A 17,577-nucleotide genomic window follows, 5' to 3' on the forward strand; every position below is an offset into this window, starting at 1 on the left:
GACTGGAGAAGCAAAATTGTGAAGAAGCATGGGAGATCTCAAGGCTACAAGTCCATCTCCAAAGACCTGAATGTTCCTGTGTCTAATTTGGGCAGTGTCATCAATAAGTGTAAAGCCCATGGCACTGTGGCTAACCTCCCTAGATGTGGACGGGGGGAAAAAATTGACAAGAGATTTCAAAGAAAGATTGTGCGGATGGTGAATAAAGAACCTCGACTAACATCCAAACCAGTTCAAGCTGTCCTGCAGTCCGAGGGTACAACAGTGTCAACCAAAAACGTTTTGGAAGAATGTTCTCTGGTCAGATGAGACAAAAGTAGAGCTTTTTGGGAAAAGGCCTCAACATAAAGTTTACAGGGGAAAAAAACGAGGCCTTCAAAGAAAACCCGCTCCCCACAGTCAAATATGGCGGATGTTCCCTGATGTTTTGGGGTTGCTTTGCTTCCTCTGGCACTGGACTGCTTGACCGTGTGCATAGCATTATAAAGTTTGAAGACTACCAACAAATTTTGCAGCATAATGTAGGGCCCAGTGTGAGAAAGGTCATGGGTCAGCAGGACAATGACCCAATACACACTTCAAAAAGCACTACAAAACTGTTTGAGAGAAAGCACAGGAGACTTCTAAAGTGGCCAGCAATGAGTCGAGAGCATAATCCCATAGAACACCTGTGGAGAGATCTGAAAATGGCAGTTTGGAGTAGGCACCCTTCAAATCTCAGAGACCTGGAGCAGTTGCCCAAAGAATGGTCCAAGGGGCAGTTTACATGGCGACTCTGCAACACAAAGACGCAATGACTGAGTTGCGGACTCGCCTCGCGTGCATATGGTGTCGGCGAAGACGAAAAATTCTGAATCCTGCCTTCAAAGTGGAAGAATCCGATTGCGGGGGGTTGAAGGGGGCTTCCTCGGCATGCATATCAAAGGCTCCTGCAGAGCGAAACCGCGTCGTTAACGTCAGCACTCGTACACGTCACATTGGGCGTGCGCAGCAGTGCTACTAAACATTAAAAACAGCAAATATGGCGGAATGTCGGCTTTAATTTACTGTTTTAATAATATTTTTAAATTCAATATGTTGAACGTTTCAATTTTTGTGACTTTTTGAGCAAAAGAAAAATGACATTGCATCGAGTGGGCAGGCATACTTTTTTTTCCGGGCTGAGGGAGCTTGGTGGGGTCAAAGTGCATCATTCTCTGTCGCCCAGTAAATCTGCACTGCCCCCTAGGGCCTGGCATGAAAACTACATTGTTTTCATGCGGAATCGCGACATTGTTCAAATGGAGACGCAAATGCAAATTTGACATTTTTCGTATTCTCGGAGAGTCACCATGTAAACGGCCCCTAAAATTCCAGCAGAGCATTGTAAGAAACTCATTGATAAATACTGCAAGCGGTTGTTCGCAGTTATTTTGTCTAAAGTTGTGTACAGTACAGTATCAGGCTGATGGTGTCAATACTTTGTCCAGCCCATTTTTGGAGTTTTGTGTAAAATGATAATGATTTAATTTTCATTCTCTTTTGTGTTTTTTCATTGCAAGCAAAATAAATGAAGATATTACCACCAAAGCATTTGTAATTGCAACCATTTTCTGGGAGGAATTGAGCATTATCTGACAGAATTACAGGGGTGCCAATACTTTTAGCCAGCAGTAAATGTTCCCACCCCTTCCTGAAAACAAAACTGATTCCTAAAATACAGTAATCCCTCGGTGCTACTTGAAGCCATTCTGACAAGTATTCTTTTGGTGCTCCACTACAAGGAATAAATGGCTTAATACCAGACGGAATAGACTATATTTTCCTGGGCGCTGATCCCCTGCCAAGACTCTTAAGAAAGTCCGCCACTGTTGTAAATAATTGATCCTCCAATATCCAGGATCCAGATGAGGTGATTAAGCCGCTCGTCTGATGGACGACTGAAATTTGCTTCCGTGTTAGTGTGGCTCTGCCGCTTCGCTCACGTCTGGTTCACACTTTTTCAGTGTCTTTTTCTGCACTTTTTTTGCCCAATTACGAGTGGAACGTCGTAATTAACGTCAGACAACAACAACAATCTGTAAAATGATTCAAGACGTTAAAAGGCTCCTTCAATCGCGCTGTGACAATTAAAAAAGCAATGCAATTTGCAGCTGGTTTACAACAGCGAGTCATTAGCTAAGGAATTTATGCCTAATGAAATGCCTAATTTGGGGACAATGTTTTTGCATAAGATGTTTACTCAATGCTGTTTTATCTTAGGAATTATTGTAATGTAAGTATGTACTACAGTATAACTGGTAGACGGCTAGATTTGGGGAAGTTGGTAAGGAAGACGGTCGGTTCTGGAGCTCGACTGTAGTGAGAGAACATTAAGGCAGACAGGTTGATGTGGCGTAGGCAGACTGCTGAAGATGCTGAGAGTCCTGACAGCTACTTCCATCATTAACTCTCTTGTTGTACTCTTTCACGAGAAAAGAAAGAAAAAACCGAGAGAGAGAATCCTAGCTAATGCCTCAGATGTTTCCCTGCTTTTCCTTGTTTGCTCATAAAGGCTCTCTTTTGAGATCGTAAATAAAGATATAGTAGGCATAATTGGTTCTTTGACACATCACAATTTTTTTTCAATTGTTTACTTTGACTTGTGGGTCCAGATGATTAAGAAGATTAAAATGCAAGCATCGTATGTTATGCTGTGTACTATACAAGCTTTAATTTCTACTTTGAGTAGATGTTTATTGCCAAACTTCTGTACTTACCACCAGGGTTGTTAAGCTTACTTCAAAAAAGTAATTAGTTAGTTACAAATTACTTTTCCTAAAAAGTAATTGAGTAAGTAAGGCAGTTACCTTATTGTAAGAGTAATTAGTTACTAATTACGTTACTTTTCAAGTTCTACACATTATTACATTATACATTCTATAACATCTTTCTCATCAAAATGTTTATATTAACTGATTAAATTGAACTGATTTTTTTCATTTAAAACAATTAGGGCTGTCAAACGATTAAAATTTTTAATCTAGTTAATCACAGTTTAAAAATTTATCGTAATTCAAACCATGTCTAAAATATGCTATTTTTCCGTAAATTATTGTTGGAATGGAAAGATAAGACACAAGATGGACATAAACATTCAACATACTATACATAAGTACTGTATTTGTTTATTATAACAATAAATTCAAAAGATGGCATTAACATTATTAAGATTCTTTCTGTTAAAGCGATCCATGGATAGGAAGACTTGTAGTTCTTAAAAGATAAATTTGAGTACAAGTTATAGTAATTTTATATTAAGAAAAAGAACGTCTCCTGCTCCGCCCAAATGCATGATGGGAAGTTGGACAAGCATGACTGTCAGTGGTGGCTGCAAATGGTATATAGAATGTTCTGCGTTGTGTTGGAATAGGCGAGTTAAGGAAAAAATCTCCTGCTCTGTCCAAATGCATGATGGGAAGTGGGGCAACCATGACTGTAAGTGGTGGCTGCAAATGGTATAAAATATGTTCTGTGTTGTGTTCACTTAAGCGTGTTAAGGCAAAAATCGTCTCTTGCTCTGCCCAAATGCATGATGAGAAGTTGGGCAACCATGATTGCTAATAGCAGCTGCCAAAGCTTAAGCTAATAAAAGGTGCGATCCAATGAACACCTGTGTAAACTCGCATTTCTCTGCCTTTTCACTCTCAGTGTGCTAAAACGGCGTCATTGTAAACTGTTTGAGCCAGCGCATGAACGGGTCATTCCGTGCATGCGTTAATTGTGTCAAATATTTTAATGTGATTAATTAAAAAAATTAATTACCACCCGTTAACGCAATAAATTTGACAGCCCAAAAAAATACACAGTATATATATATATTTTTTAAATGTCACTTATATAAGATTGTAACGGTATACAAACTTTAACTTTCAAATGATGTAAGGAAAAAACCCTTTTTGTTTTTCCTGTTGTACTGAACCCGTACCGAACCCTGATCCCCGTACCGAGGTTCGTATTACCGTGACTTGTGTGTATCATCATAAACTAATATAGATATATTTTTCAATATGCAGGTAAGGCTCTCAATTTTCTGCCTCTCCTGTCTTTTGTCTAGTTGTTTTGAAAAAAAAAAAACTTCACACAAGGTTCATGGTTAATTTATTCAAGAGAAGTATATGGCAAGTGAGTATTTTAGTAATTTAAAAAAAAAAACTATTATTATTATTATATTGTAGCATCTACAAGGACAACACCAAGTTGGTGATGATACTGCACACTCAGTAGGAAAACAGTACATTATTTTCAATTAATTGTACCCACATTGACGTGACGAACTGTATGTAATAAAAAAGTTGCCTGAGAGTTTAAGATGACGCTTGCCACACTAAATGCTAATGCTAACGAGATTGTGTGTGCTCTCCTAACGCTCCGACCCACTTAGCCAATCATCATCACGTTTGCAATGGCATCACCGCTCCCTTCTCTCCTCTCCCTTCCCGCTTTAATCTCTCTTAAGCAGCTGTGATAAAATCAGACCACTTGCCCCTCATTCCACTAAATTTTAGTAACGCGCCCCGTCCGTCTCAGTAACGGTAACGGTGTCACAAAGATTAGAAATGTAATTAATTAGATTACTCACTACTGGAAAAAAATATAGTTATACTGGACTGTCTCAGGAAATTAGAATACACAATATTCTAATTTTTTGAGACAGTCCTGTGTATATATACAGGACTGTCTCAGGAAATTAGAATACACAATATTCTAATTTCCTGACTGTCTCAGGAAATTAGAATATTGTGTATTCTATACTGGACTGTCTCAGGAAATTAGAATACACAATATTCTAATTTTTTGAGACAGTCAGGAAATTAGAATATTGTGTATTCTAATTTCCTGAGACAGTCCTGTATATATACACAGGACTGTCTCAAAAAATTAGAATATTGTGTATTCTAATTTCCTGAGACAGTCCAGTACTCTAACACCATTATTAACAGTGCTGCTTACCGCATACCCTTATATTATGCTAGGCCAATGCTAATGCTACCTATCATAAATCTTACTGTAAACTTTTAAGATTGACCACAAATGGTGCAGCAAGTCATATGTTGTTTATCATCTGCATTCATTTAAATGAGAGATCATTTGAGATAAGGCTCTTTTGAGTAGTGATAGACCGATTACACCATGTTACACATATTTTTTCCCCTATGTTCTAAGTGGTATTTCCTAGTTTGTTTCATTGGTTTGACATATAAAAACAATTTTGTTTCCCAAAAAAGTTAACAGGATGGCATTTAAAAAAAAAAAAACTAAACCCTAAACCCTAACTCGAGGTGAGAGCACGAGAGACCATAATTGAAAACACCATGATTTTAATGAGATGGTATCGCGTACTTACCTTGTTGCGATCCAAAAACTTTAGGATGTCTCGTTCCAAAAACTGTAGCATGTCTCGCCGAGTGTCAAGGCACACCTGTGAATGGCCACAGCCGGACTTTTGGGAGATTTTATGGGTAAAACACGGTAATATAACAAGGGAAGAAATTGCAGACATCAAGGAGTGGTCGAGATTTTCTTTTTCCAAATATTTACTCTTTTAAAGATTTTTTTTTTTTTTTCAATTATCTTTGTTCGTATCGATTATTTATCTAAAATACTCAGGAAAATATGACAGTAACAAAAAAAATACAATTAAGCGATAGTTATGAGGTAGATATCCTTGACCTTTTTACAGACAATATTTTTTTCATTGCGACTTAATTTGTTTAAAAGTTTAAAATATGCAAGTGAATAGTTTTATAAAGTCCTTTTTTTTAAATGAAATATTAGACATCAATTAATGATTCTAAGCTAAAAGTGATAGACATTTCAAATAACTCTTTTTACGGCTAGGTTGAAACAAAAGCAGTTGCACGGTGTCTGGAAATGGGGGTCTCCAGGGTAAAACGGACCAAATAAAAATAGGCTTAAAGCGCCATGAAACTGCTATGGCAGCACAAAGACATATTGTTCTTTCAAACACAATAGTTCTCTTGGCTTAAAATACAGCAGTTTATTTCAAAGAGGGTTGCAAGAGCAGAAACTGCTTTTTTAGCCTTGTCTGTGTTTTCCGCCATACAGTATGTACATGTTCCTCCTTAGACTTAGTTTAACCTGAAACATGAAGAAATAATATTTGACAGAAATATTTTCTGCATAAATAGGACGTGAACTCAGAAATTTTGAATATAGCCTCAAATTTTAGCAAAACCGAACTTTTACCTTTGTAATGGCTCTTTTTCATTTAGTTTAAACCCAAGAATCACAAATAAAATGGTTACAAGCACGGAACACACTTTAATTTTTTTAACATGGGGTTATCAGTTGGGCCAATTATCAGGGCTGATATTTTCACTTCTAATGCACATATTATATTTAAATCAGACTGGCCGATATTAAGAAATCAATTTAAAATTGGGTTATTTCCCAATGCAGGCGTGCTTCTTTCCTTCCACTTTATTGAAGATTTAACTGTGGAAAAACGTCAGGGAGCTCTTATGCTCTTATAATGTATTTAACTTTACAACAGTTACCAATGATTTTGTTAACTTGCTGCATAGTGTGTTGCATTTCAACTTAAAGTTGTATAATTAATCATTCATAGACTTCACGATCAGTTGATGGGACACGAGGCTTGGGGCCAATCCTTAGGGGGCCTATTTTCAAAAACTTAAATTTTAAATATTTTCAAAACCAAAGCCGCTAGCAACCTAAAACCGAAAACAGGCACCTCCCTTAGGCATATGCCGTTCCCCAATAAAATCCCGATTACTGTAATTATTTTTATAAAAGTATAGCATAACTTAAAATGGCTATAAAATTCTCAAATTTTATGCCAGATGCACAAAAATCTGCAAATGCAGAGGTAATCACCTATATTTTCTGAATCAATAGCAATATTTAACATCGTATAAGCTTTTGTCCAAAATAGCAATTTTTTTTTTTTTTTACTTAATGCAAGTTTTCAACAGCTAATAAATCACTCAATTTTCCATGCACCATGCTTAATTTTACACAACAAAAGCAGAATTTGCATTTTTCTATATACAATCACAACTTATTTAGGTTGAATTCCGATGTTACTATTTCCTCACCACGGAGGCACATCTTGCCGGCTATCTGGCACTCATCGTTTTTAGATTGAAATATTGCATAAAATAAAACATGTAAAAGGTGTTTTTTTTGTTGTTGTTGTGTGTATGGACGCAGAGATGTCTAAATTACTGCTTATATGCCAAAATCGGCCAGTTACCAGTTAGAAAGTTACGTTATCAGTTGAATGTAAACTTACGTTACTGTGTATGGATACAACATGGTCGCCATCACAAAACAAAGAACTTTTTAAGTTGAAAATTCTTGTTAATAAATAAATACGTCACCGGAATTTCTATAGATATGAATATACAACAGTCTAGATTGTTGGTTAAAACTAAGAAACGGGCAGTTATCATTCATTTTACGTAATATTTCAAGCTAAAATTACACTATTGTATAATCCATTGTGGTGGCTGTCACAAAACAAAGAGCTTTTTAAGTTGAAAGTGCATGCATGGGGCTCTTATATATAATAATTACCTTGAACCTCGACCAAATCACTGTTGAGACAATCCTTCCTGCTGTATGCAGTAAAAAAAATTGTCCTGTTTCCACCTAAATCCGGCGTTTGACTGCAGCGTGTGTTTGAGTTTATCACAGTAAAAGCCAACTCGGCTCTGCTTGGGCCGGCCTCCAACGGGAAGGCAAGGCGCAATGTTAGTGGGAGCTGTCTTTTTAACTGATCGTCAAGTCTATGAATCATTTTAAGTATTGTGTTATTTATTTGTTTGGTTAAATAAGCATGCTTTAGGCATTTAAACAAAGCAGGGTTTCCCCCCAGTAATTTTGCAAAGCCTGGTGGTGGAAAAGCCAACCTTTTTTAAAAAATACTTTAAAATACTAGTAAATATAAATGTTACGTTTACAATGGCTGGAACAGGTTTGTTCACTTATCGACCATAAGATGTCGCAATTGTAGTTTTACTTATCACCAGACACAGTTAAAATGCAGTTTAAAATATGTTTAAATTTTATACGTTCTTTTGTATCACTGTTTTAGTCTGGCAAGATGACAAGAAGCCTGTCAGCCCGCCAGGTTTATAGAGAACTGGGGGAAACCCTTCATCATGCACTTACCCACCCCTCCAGCCAACTACTGTAATGCATACATAATCCATAACGCTCAGTCGCGTGGGAGATCTGCCTCACCCGAGCACTCTGATGAGCAGGATAAAAGATATAAATGTAAATAATGCATACACACACATGTAGAATCACACTTTCACATCCCGCATTGATAATTTAGTCTTCAATTACCTCCAACATGCAACAGCAAACACCACAAACCAATGTTCTGTCTTCTATTTTCTTCCTGATCCAAAGTATACTGTTTTCTTCCTGATCCAAAGTATACAAGCATTAAAGTACAGCAAATTCCACCTTTCCCTAGACAATTATTATACAGGCTTGAAAAGAAGCACGAACACAAAGGTAGTGTGTTTGGAGCACACAATGTCTCTTCGGTCAGTCAAGTGCTCACAACCTTTGCAGAACTGACAGAGTTAATATCCGCCAAGTTGCTGTCGGAATTGCAGTCTTGCGCCTCAGGAGTCCCACAGTATTATTTGCGACTAGCTTTGATAACCAGTGCTCGTTCAAGAGTTATAATTACTGCCGTACGATCTCAGAACCTTAATTGAGATAACGGCAAGAGTAAAAGTTTAAGGGTTGGCAGTGCATATTTCACTGCCAGCCCCTCCCAGTCAAATCGCCATCAATGGCAGCCAATGAGATAATTAGTCAACAATTACCGTAATTTTCTTCACAATTTCAAACTAGGTTTAGCGTATAGATTGTATTATTTAATAAAATTGTATTAGTGTTGTGTGTCAACCAAAAAAATTACTGTTGTGCTCTGAGATGTGCTTTAAGTTCACTCCTCAGTACATTATTAACATTAGCCAAAAATATCTTCACCCTTTAAAAAAAATCCTGTCAGTTTGTATGAAAAATGATAAAAATGTTTGTGAATATTTAAAAAAATAAAATAAATGAATGCTTCTCTTTTGTGCGTTTCCTGAAAAATCAGGGATAATTGCCTGGCAAAGGTATGTCAAGGTTTCCTTATACAGTGGGGCAAATAAGTATTTAGTCAACCACCAATTGTGCAAGTTCTCCTTCTTGAGAAGATTACACAGACCTGTAATTGTCAACATGGGTAAACCTCAACCATCAGAGACAGAATGTGAAAAAAAACAGAGAATCACATTGTTTGATTTTTAAAGAATTTATTTCCAAATTAGAGTGGAAAATAAGCATTTGGTCACCTACAAACAAGCTAGATTTCTGGCTGTCAAAGAGGTCTAACTTTTTCTAATGAGGTCTAACGAGGCTCCACTCGTTACCTGTATTAATGGCACCTGTTTTAACTCATTATCGGTATAAAAGACACCTGTCCACAAACTCAGTCAGTCACACTCCAAACTCCACTATGGCCAAGACCAAAGAGCTGTCGAAGGACACCAGAGACAAAATTGTAGACGTGCACCACGCTGGGAAGACTGAATCTACAATAGGTAAAACGCATGGTGTAAAGAAATCAACCGTGGCAGCAATTGTTAGAAAATGGAAGACATACAAGACCACTGATAATTTCCCTCGATCTGGGGCTCCATGCAAGAGCTCACCCCGTGGCGTTAAAATGATATCAAGAACAGTGAGCAAAAATCCCAAAACCACACGGAGGGACCTAGTGAATGACCTATAGAGAGCTGGGACCACAGCAGAGGTTGCGCTAGACTTTTTCGTTGTCTGTCATTTTGACTGACAGGGTCATAAAAATCCGGTCATAATCTATTTTTACCCGTCAATTAAATTTTTAAAATGATGATAATGACATTGTGGTGACCCTTTGTTTAGCATAATTCACCTTCCGTACTTGTGTGTCCATTTGGCCGAGCGCGTTACCGGCTACGACAGTCACGTGACAGAGACACTGAAGAGCCGCGCGCGGTCCCCTCACTATCCACTCGCTCTCGCTATATGATTGGCCGAAGAGTCGAAATGCTCTCCCGTGAAATGCCCATTTAAAAATGTTCCCGTTGTTACTTCTTGCGTTCGCTTATAAGTGCCCATTTAAAAAGGAGAAGCGATGGATGATACTACACACAGAGCGTATTATTAACAAATGTTAAAGTTGTATAATCATATAGCGAGAATAAGGAACGTCACTGACAAGCGCAGGCCCCCGCGAGTGGATAGTGAGGGGTCTAGGATAGTGCGCCTACAGCTAACAAGACTCTTAACATTGCATACCGCTTCAACATATTCAATAGTATTTAGTTTTATTCATTTTAAATTAATATTCTGTCCGAACAAGCTTAACAGAGAATCCACACCGTGCCATCACACATCAAGCAGATGAATATGTAACTTTTTCTCCGCAGTGACAAAAACAGCTGTGGCCCCAGTAGTTAGGTAGCCTACCATATGTAGCATATGGAACAATGAAATTAACAGTTCACCTGCTGTGGCCTGAACGTAGTTTCACACCTTCCTCCTGGTGCGCATGGACTTGAATTGCGTGCCCGCTTGTGCAGTCCCTGTTTTTTCACCTCTTTTATCAACACCATCGTCGTTTTGGGGCTTTTTGAAGAAACTTCGGACACTCAGTTGCCTTGACATTTTTCAGAGTAAGGCCAACGACGTCATGCATCAAGAGAGACAATAGCTAATTAATATGCCACCCTGTGGTCTGGGGTGTGAATTGCAACCGGTCAAAATGACGGATGGATTTCAGTTTTTTCCGTCACCGTTTTAAAAAATCGGTCAACGACGGAAAATATTCGGTTAACGCGACCCCTGGACCACAGTAACAAAGGCTACTATCAGTAACACAATGCGCCGCCAGGGACTCAAATCCTGCACTGCCAGAACACGTCCAGGCCCGTCTGCGGTTCGTTAGAGAGCATTTGGATGATCCAGAAGAGGACTGGGAGAATGTCTTATGGTCAGATGAAACCAAAATTGAACTTTTTGGTAGAAACACAGGTTCTCGTGTTTGGAGGTGAAAGAATACTGAATTGCATCCGAAGAACACCATACTCACTGTGAAGTATGGAGGTGGAAACATCATGCTTTGGGGCTGTTTTTCTGCAAAGGGACCAGGACGACTGATCTGTGTAAAGGAAGCAAGCAAGGGAATTGAAGATGAGACGTGGCTGGGTCTTTCAGCATGGCAATGATCCCAAACACACAGCTAGGGCAACAAAGGAGTGGCTTCTTCAGAAGCATTTCAAGGTCCTGGAGTAAGTCTCCAGATCTCAACCCTATAGAAAATCTGTGGAGGAAGTTGAAAGTCTGTGTTGCCCAACGACAGCCCCAAAACATCACTGATCTAGAGGAGATCTGCATGGAGGAATGGGCCAAAATACCAGCAACAGTGTGTGAAAACCTTGTGAAGCGTTACACAAAACCTTTGGCCTCCATTATTGGCAACAAAGGGTACATAACAAAGTATTGAGAAGAACTTTTGGTATTGACCAAATACTTATTTTCCACCATGATATGCAAATAAATTGTTTAAAAATCAAACAATGTGATTTTCTGTTTTTTTTCCACATTCTGTCTCTCATGTTTGAGGTTTACCCATGTTGACACTTACAGGCCTCTCTAATATTTTCAAGTGGGAGAACTTGCACAATTAGTGGTTGACTAAGTACTTATTTGCCCCACTGTATTTGACATAGAGCGCTGCCCTCAACGTGACTCGAAAGCGCAGATTTAAACTTTATTCCCAGTTTTTATTTGGCACCGATTGACCACGGAAAACAGGAGATATGATCATTTTAACTTAATAGGTTTTTCTTTCTTTGCTATTCCTTTGTTAATTTTGTCTTCCAAACTGGTGCTTCCTGTGAAGTCAGTAACGTGCCTGCCTGCACATGACTCTTATGTTAAAGCGGAAGTTCAGAATTTTTGACATTAGGCTTAATTTTGCAGTCAGTGGGGGTTTCATTGGTTGGTGGAGTTATTTGTTAGTTTAAGGGCTCCGGAGTGGGTAAGCAAGCGCAAGTCAATTGGGCTAACCTAGCATACCAATCAAAAATAATATAGATCTTCGAACAGATCTAACATTGTCAAATAAATTCAAAATGAAATCATTGTTCCAAAACACCCCTGCGGCAAAAACAATGTCACACCAAACTGCCGTAATTCATTTCATTCTGCAGGACTATTTTGTTAGATGCGTAACATGACCACAATAGAGAGCAGTGCTTCAGCCACGCGTGCTCACGCTGCATTCGAGCAATGTGAGAAGTCAGATTTATCCCGCTCGGATGGTTGTTTTTTTATTTTTGACCATCAAAAGACATTTTGACCTCCAGCAAATCTGCCTTCTCTTAAGTGATCAAGTAGTGCAGCCGTTCCAATGATATTTTTCCAGATCGGAGGTTGGAAACTGACTTCCCACCTTCCTCGAATACAGCATCAGTCTGCTGAATTAACTAACGGCCGGCATCATAGCGAAATGTGCATTTAGAGGTTGTGGAAACAGACAGACGAAATGGGCTAAGCAAAGTTTCCACAAATCCCTATGAAGAACGAGGAACAATATAAACTGGTTGATTTCTGCTGGCTACGACATTAAAAAATCAGCGGTGAAAAAAACTGATGTGATATCTAAAGCTGCACCGATACCGATACTAGTATCGGCAGGGCGCGCCGATCCGGCCCGAAATGGTGGTATCGGTATCGGCGAGTACCAACAAAGACAGCCCCGATACCATTTACCGGTCCATTATTATAACATTTGACCACAGCCTTTTTCTCCTCCTGGCGCTTACTACACTCTGTCTCTGTGTTGTGTGATGACACGTGAACACCAAGCAGCTATCGCTATTGGCCTGCTCCAGACCAATGAGAGCGGGCCAATAGCCACTCCTGACCAATCAAAAGGGGGCTTTTTCATATGGACGAAAAACAAACCAGGAAATATGGCGGCGGTCAGGAAATATTTTCAAATAGAAATCCCGTCGATTAAAATCAATGGCTGCATGCAAGATTTGCGGCCTGAAAGTTTGGAGATGTGGAGTTAAATCGGCCAGTTTCAATACCTCGAAGTTGATAAAACATTTGAAGACGAAACGTGAACGAACACAACGAGTTTGAGCCTGCAAGAGCAGGACTGCTATCCAGAGGAAGAAGGCCGCTGGACCGGAGCAACAATCTCTGGTCAGTTCACTTCGTCTACTTTACTTTTATTGTCTTTTACTGAAAAAAATGCCGCAGTAATTTGGGAAGTGTTTCCAAAGTAGGGTTGCCACCTTTCAGAAATAGAAATAAGGGACTCCCACCTCCCGAAAAAAAGGAGAGACGGGATGCTGTGGTCAAATATTATTACTTATATTTGTTAGCGTCCGCAAATGCGGAAACAAGGTTGAACCTCGAAGCAGACAACAAGCGGGTGATACATAAAAGGATTTAATGATTGCAAACAAAAAATAACACGCGATCGCGGGATAGTGGAAATAACAAAAGGAGTCCGTGACAGCAGGTCGACGGACAAACTCGAAGGTTAACTAGAAGGTTAACTAAGACGATAGGCAGCGGTTACAAACGAGAGCAGCACACTAACAGAAAAACCCAATGCAGGGGCGTAACAAGCAAATGTAGCGAGATTATTGTGCCAGATGTCAAATAGCGATCAGCAAGGCAAATATCTCGGCAGCCTTCTCTGAGATCACCCGTGCTTAAATGCTGCGTTGATGAGCCTGCATTGGATTCAAGTGCGATGTCAGGAACGCCCCCACTACCAGCCCAGCAACAAAACACAATCTAACCAGCAGCAGAATGTGACAATAATTTCATGAAAGTTGCACTGTTTGGACTTTGAGACGTTTCAAAAATGTTTATTCAGTTCATTCAGAGTTTATTATTATGAATTTATTTTTACTTTCTTACTGTTGGGCTAGTATTATACATGTTTTATTAATTTCACAAATTTAGCACTATTTTAGCCTTTGAGAGCCAAAGGTTTATTCAACTATTGTCTACTAGGGTTTAGTGTACTTTTTCCTATTTTGCAAAGGTAAGCAACAGCCTGACAAAGCCTTGATAGCAATGATTTCACATCCAATTATGTAGCTCTTTGGAAAAAAAAAAAAAAAAAAATATATATATATATATATATATATATATATATATATATATATATAAACGGGGTGGTATCGGTATGGTATCGGTATCGGCCGATACTGCACAGCCAGGTATCGGGGCCAAAAAATGGTATCAGTGCAACACTAGCACTGATATCACTCCGCCCTGCTACCCTGCAGAGCTGCTGGATTACAAATGTTGCTGTTCGTACTGAAATTATTGACATGCATAACTTTATCCTGAAAACATAGCCAACACTATTGATTGCATGGGTCATCGTGATTTTCATGTGTGCAAATGTTGTTTTTTATTGGCATGCTAAGCCAGCCCAATTGACTCACGCTAGCTTAGCCACACCGGAGCACTGAAACTAACAAATAACTGACAAACCACACGGAATTTGTTGAAATCAATTGCACCGGCTAAATAAACCCTCGCTAACTCGGAAACTAAGCCTGATGTCAAAAATTCTGAACATCGCCTTTACGCTTGCGTTGACGAGTAAAAAAGGAAAAATTAGCCCAATTGCTGTTTTGTATTGGAAAAATTAAAAACATGCAATCTGGGTCTCTCATCCTTTGTTTTTGGGTACTTCTTCGTAGGAAACCACATCCTCTAACCAGCGACAAACCAGTCCAACAGAAATGTGCGTCAAAGGAAACTGAAAGTCATGTAGCACTTCACTAAAACCATATTTATTACAGTCTTCCCCGCATTGAGCTAATGACTAAATATTGGATTTGGTGCAGTTTAAATGCAGACTTTCCCGTCTTTGAGGATAGAATAGTTAGGGTATAAAATCAATACCACCTCCATTGTTCTTGATTAAACATATTTGTTATGTTGTAGTCTGACAGGAAGTAAAAGCACTCAGTGTTGTTGAGGTTATCAGGTCGTGCTTCGTCTAAAAACTATGGAGGAATTTGTAATGGCCGTTGCATTTTTGGGGTCGGTGGCAGCATAATTTTCTTTCATGTATCTATTTAATAGTCTGGAAACAAAGTGCAAGCAATAAAAGTGATTGATGGGGCAAGGTCACAGAGGATGAGAGGCCACTCACTGTGTTAGCCAACTATTTTTTTGCTGATATCACGATGTACTATGCATAATCCCTGAATGGTTGTTGTTATGGATCAAATATAAAGTTGGAGTCCCAGCAGCATACTTATATTTAGTGCAACTTAGAAAATATTACAACACTTTGGAAGGCTGGTGGCAGACTCCAAAAACAAAAAAATAAGTATGGCAAGTGAACTAAATTATCATTGAACAGCATTCCAACCAGAGTGTGCTCGATTACCGTAATTTTCAGTCTAAAATCACCATTTTTTTCCCCTATCCTTTAAACCCTCCAGCTTTAATAATGAAGCAGCTTATTTATGGATTTTTACAAGATCTTGTATCGTCTAGAGTCATTTACCTCATTAGCTCTAATGGTCGTGGATGAAAATGAGCATCATATTTCCGCAACTCCAAACAAGTTTTCTCGATTGTAACTAGGGTTGTTCCGATCATGTTTTTTTGCTCCTGATCCGATCCCGATCGTTTTAGTTTGAGTATCTGCCGGTCCCGATATTTCCCGATCCGATTGTTTTTTTTGGCTCCCGATTCAATTCCGATCATTCCCGATAATTTTTCCCGATCATATACATTTTGGCAATGCATTAAGAAAAAAATGAATAAAACTTGGACGAATATATACATTCAACATACAGTACATAAGTACTGTGTTTGTTTATTATGACAATAAATCCTCAAGATGGCATTTACATTATTAACATTCTTTCTGTGAGAGGGATCCACGGATAGAAAGACTTGGGACTTTGTGTATTGTGACTAAACATTGCCATCTAGTGTATTTGTTGAGCTTTCAGTTCAGATACTGCAGCATGCCCCAAGGCATGATGGGAAAGTGGAACCGTGACGGGAAGTAAAACCATGACTGTGAGTCTTGCTAACAATGGATATACCATCTGTGCTTTTGGAATTAAGTTACGATGTAAAGACAAAGAGATACTGCCACCTTGCTTCCTATGACATTTCTAATCATAGGGTGAGATGGTTTCAAAGGCTGTCAAAATTCACTCTGTTCAATTAATGCCGAATTTTGTCTCTCTTTGTAGGGTAAATAGGTGTCACAACAATTTGTGTTTGACAACAAATTGAGTGCGACATCGAGTGAAAGGGTCGTACAGCACAAATACTAATATCTTTAAGTACTTTAACGTGACTCATTTACCAATCTAATAATGCTGCCGTTTTCAGGATATTTATGATAATTCTACGCTAAGCCTAAACTAAAGACTCTGGATAAGTGTAACATATTATGTCTGTAACGTTAAATACAATTGGAAAACGATTTAATTAAAATATATATATATTAAAAAAAGGCATGGCCGATATTTTTTTGCCGATTCCGATACTTTGAAAATGATGTGATCGGGACATCTCTAATTGTAACATCGGTTGCTCTTTGCTAAGTAAATGTGAGCGGTGATAGCCTTAGAAGTATGTTCCACGCACCCAAAAAGAGGTGGGTAGTAACACGTTACATGTACTCCGTTACATTTACTTAAGTAACTTTTTGAGGAAAGTGTACTTCTAAGAGTGGTTTTACTCGCCATGCTTTTTACTTTTCTGATGCAAGCTTGCCGTTCTATGTTCACGGCAGCCTGTTCAATCACGTGGTGTCTTTAAAGCACCGTAAAAAATGAAGTATTTGACAAAAACCGCTGCCCTCTACATGACTCGAAAGCGTGGATTTATACTTCATTCCCAGTTTTGTTTGGCACCGATTGACCACGGAAAACTTGCCTGGTACACCAGACTCACCGCTGTTCCAGCTATTGAGTCTGGCCACCATTCAAGCGGATACAATTTCCAGGGCGGAGCAAGGCACAGCAAACAGACGGCGGAGTGGACCAATCAGCGACGGGCAGACGTGACGTTAGTAAACTGACGATGGAAGGACGAGGGACTTGCGCGCGGAAGTAAACATATAAAGAGAGCGGAGTTTATTCAACATGGCTAGCGCGAGACAGACTGTTGTTAATGACTCGTGTCGATGTGTTTTTGGTAATTTAAAACTGATTTTACCGTGGATTGGAACATATTCTCGGCTCTCCCGTTGACCATCTGTGTTGTGGAGACGACTTTCGACGCGCAAGAGTGACGTTGCTTGTTAAGAACACGTCACGCAAATAAACGAATCTGATTTGTCGATTGATTTTGTACCTGCTCGAGAGGCCGTTAATGGGATGGTTCCCAGACTATTTCTCTCAGTGTTTGAAAAATACAGGGAGAATAGTCTGGCAGAGCCAGGCAAACGGAAAACAGGAGATATGATCCTTTTAATTTCATAATAGCAACTATGAAGGA

At 39.0% G+C, this 17,577-nt stretch overlaps 1 protein-coding gene across 1 annotated transcript in view; it reads left to right on the top strand.

The window, feature by feature from the left end:
• The window catches only part of hs6st3b (heparan sulfate 6-O-sulfotransferase 3b), a 185,707-nt gene that overhangs the window by 125,702 nt on the left and 42,428 nt on the right, over positions 1 to 17,577 (top strand). The window lies entirely within an intron of this gene.

The sequence above is a fragment of the Corythoichthys intestinalis genome, chromosome 12, assembly GCF_030265065.1.
Source record: "Corythoichthys intestinalis isolate RoL2023-P3 chromosome 12, ASM3026506v1, whole genome shotgun sequence".
Classification (NCBI taxonomy): Eukaryota; Metazoa; Chordata; class Actinopteri; order Syngnathiformes; family Syngnathidae; genus Corythoichthys; species Corythoichthys intestinalis.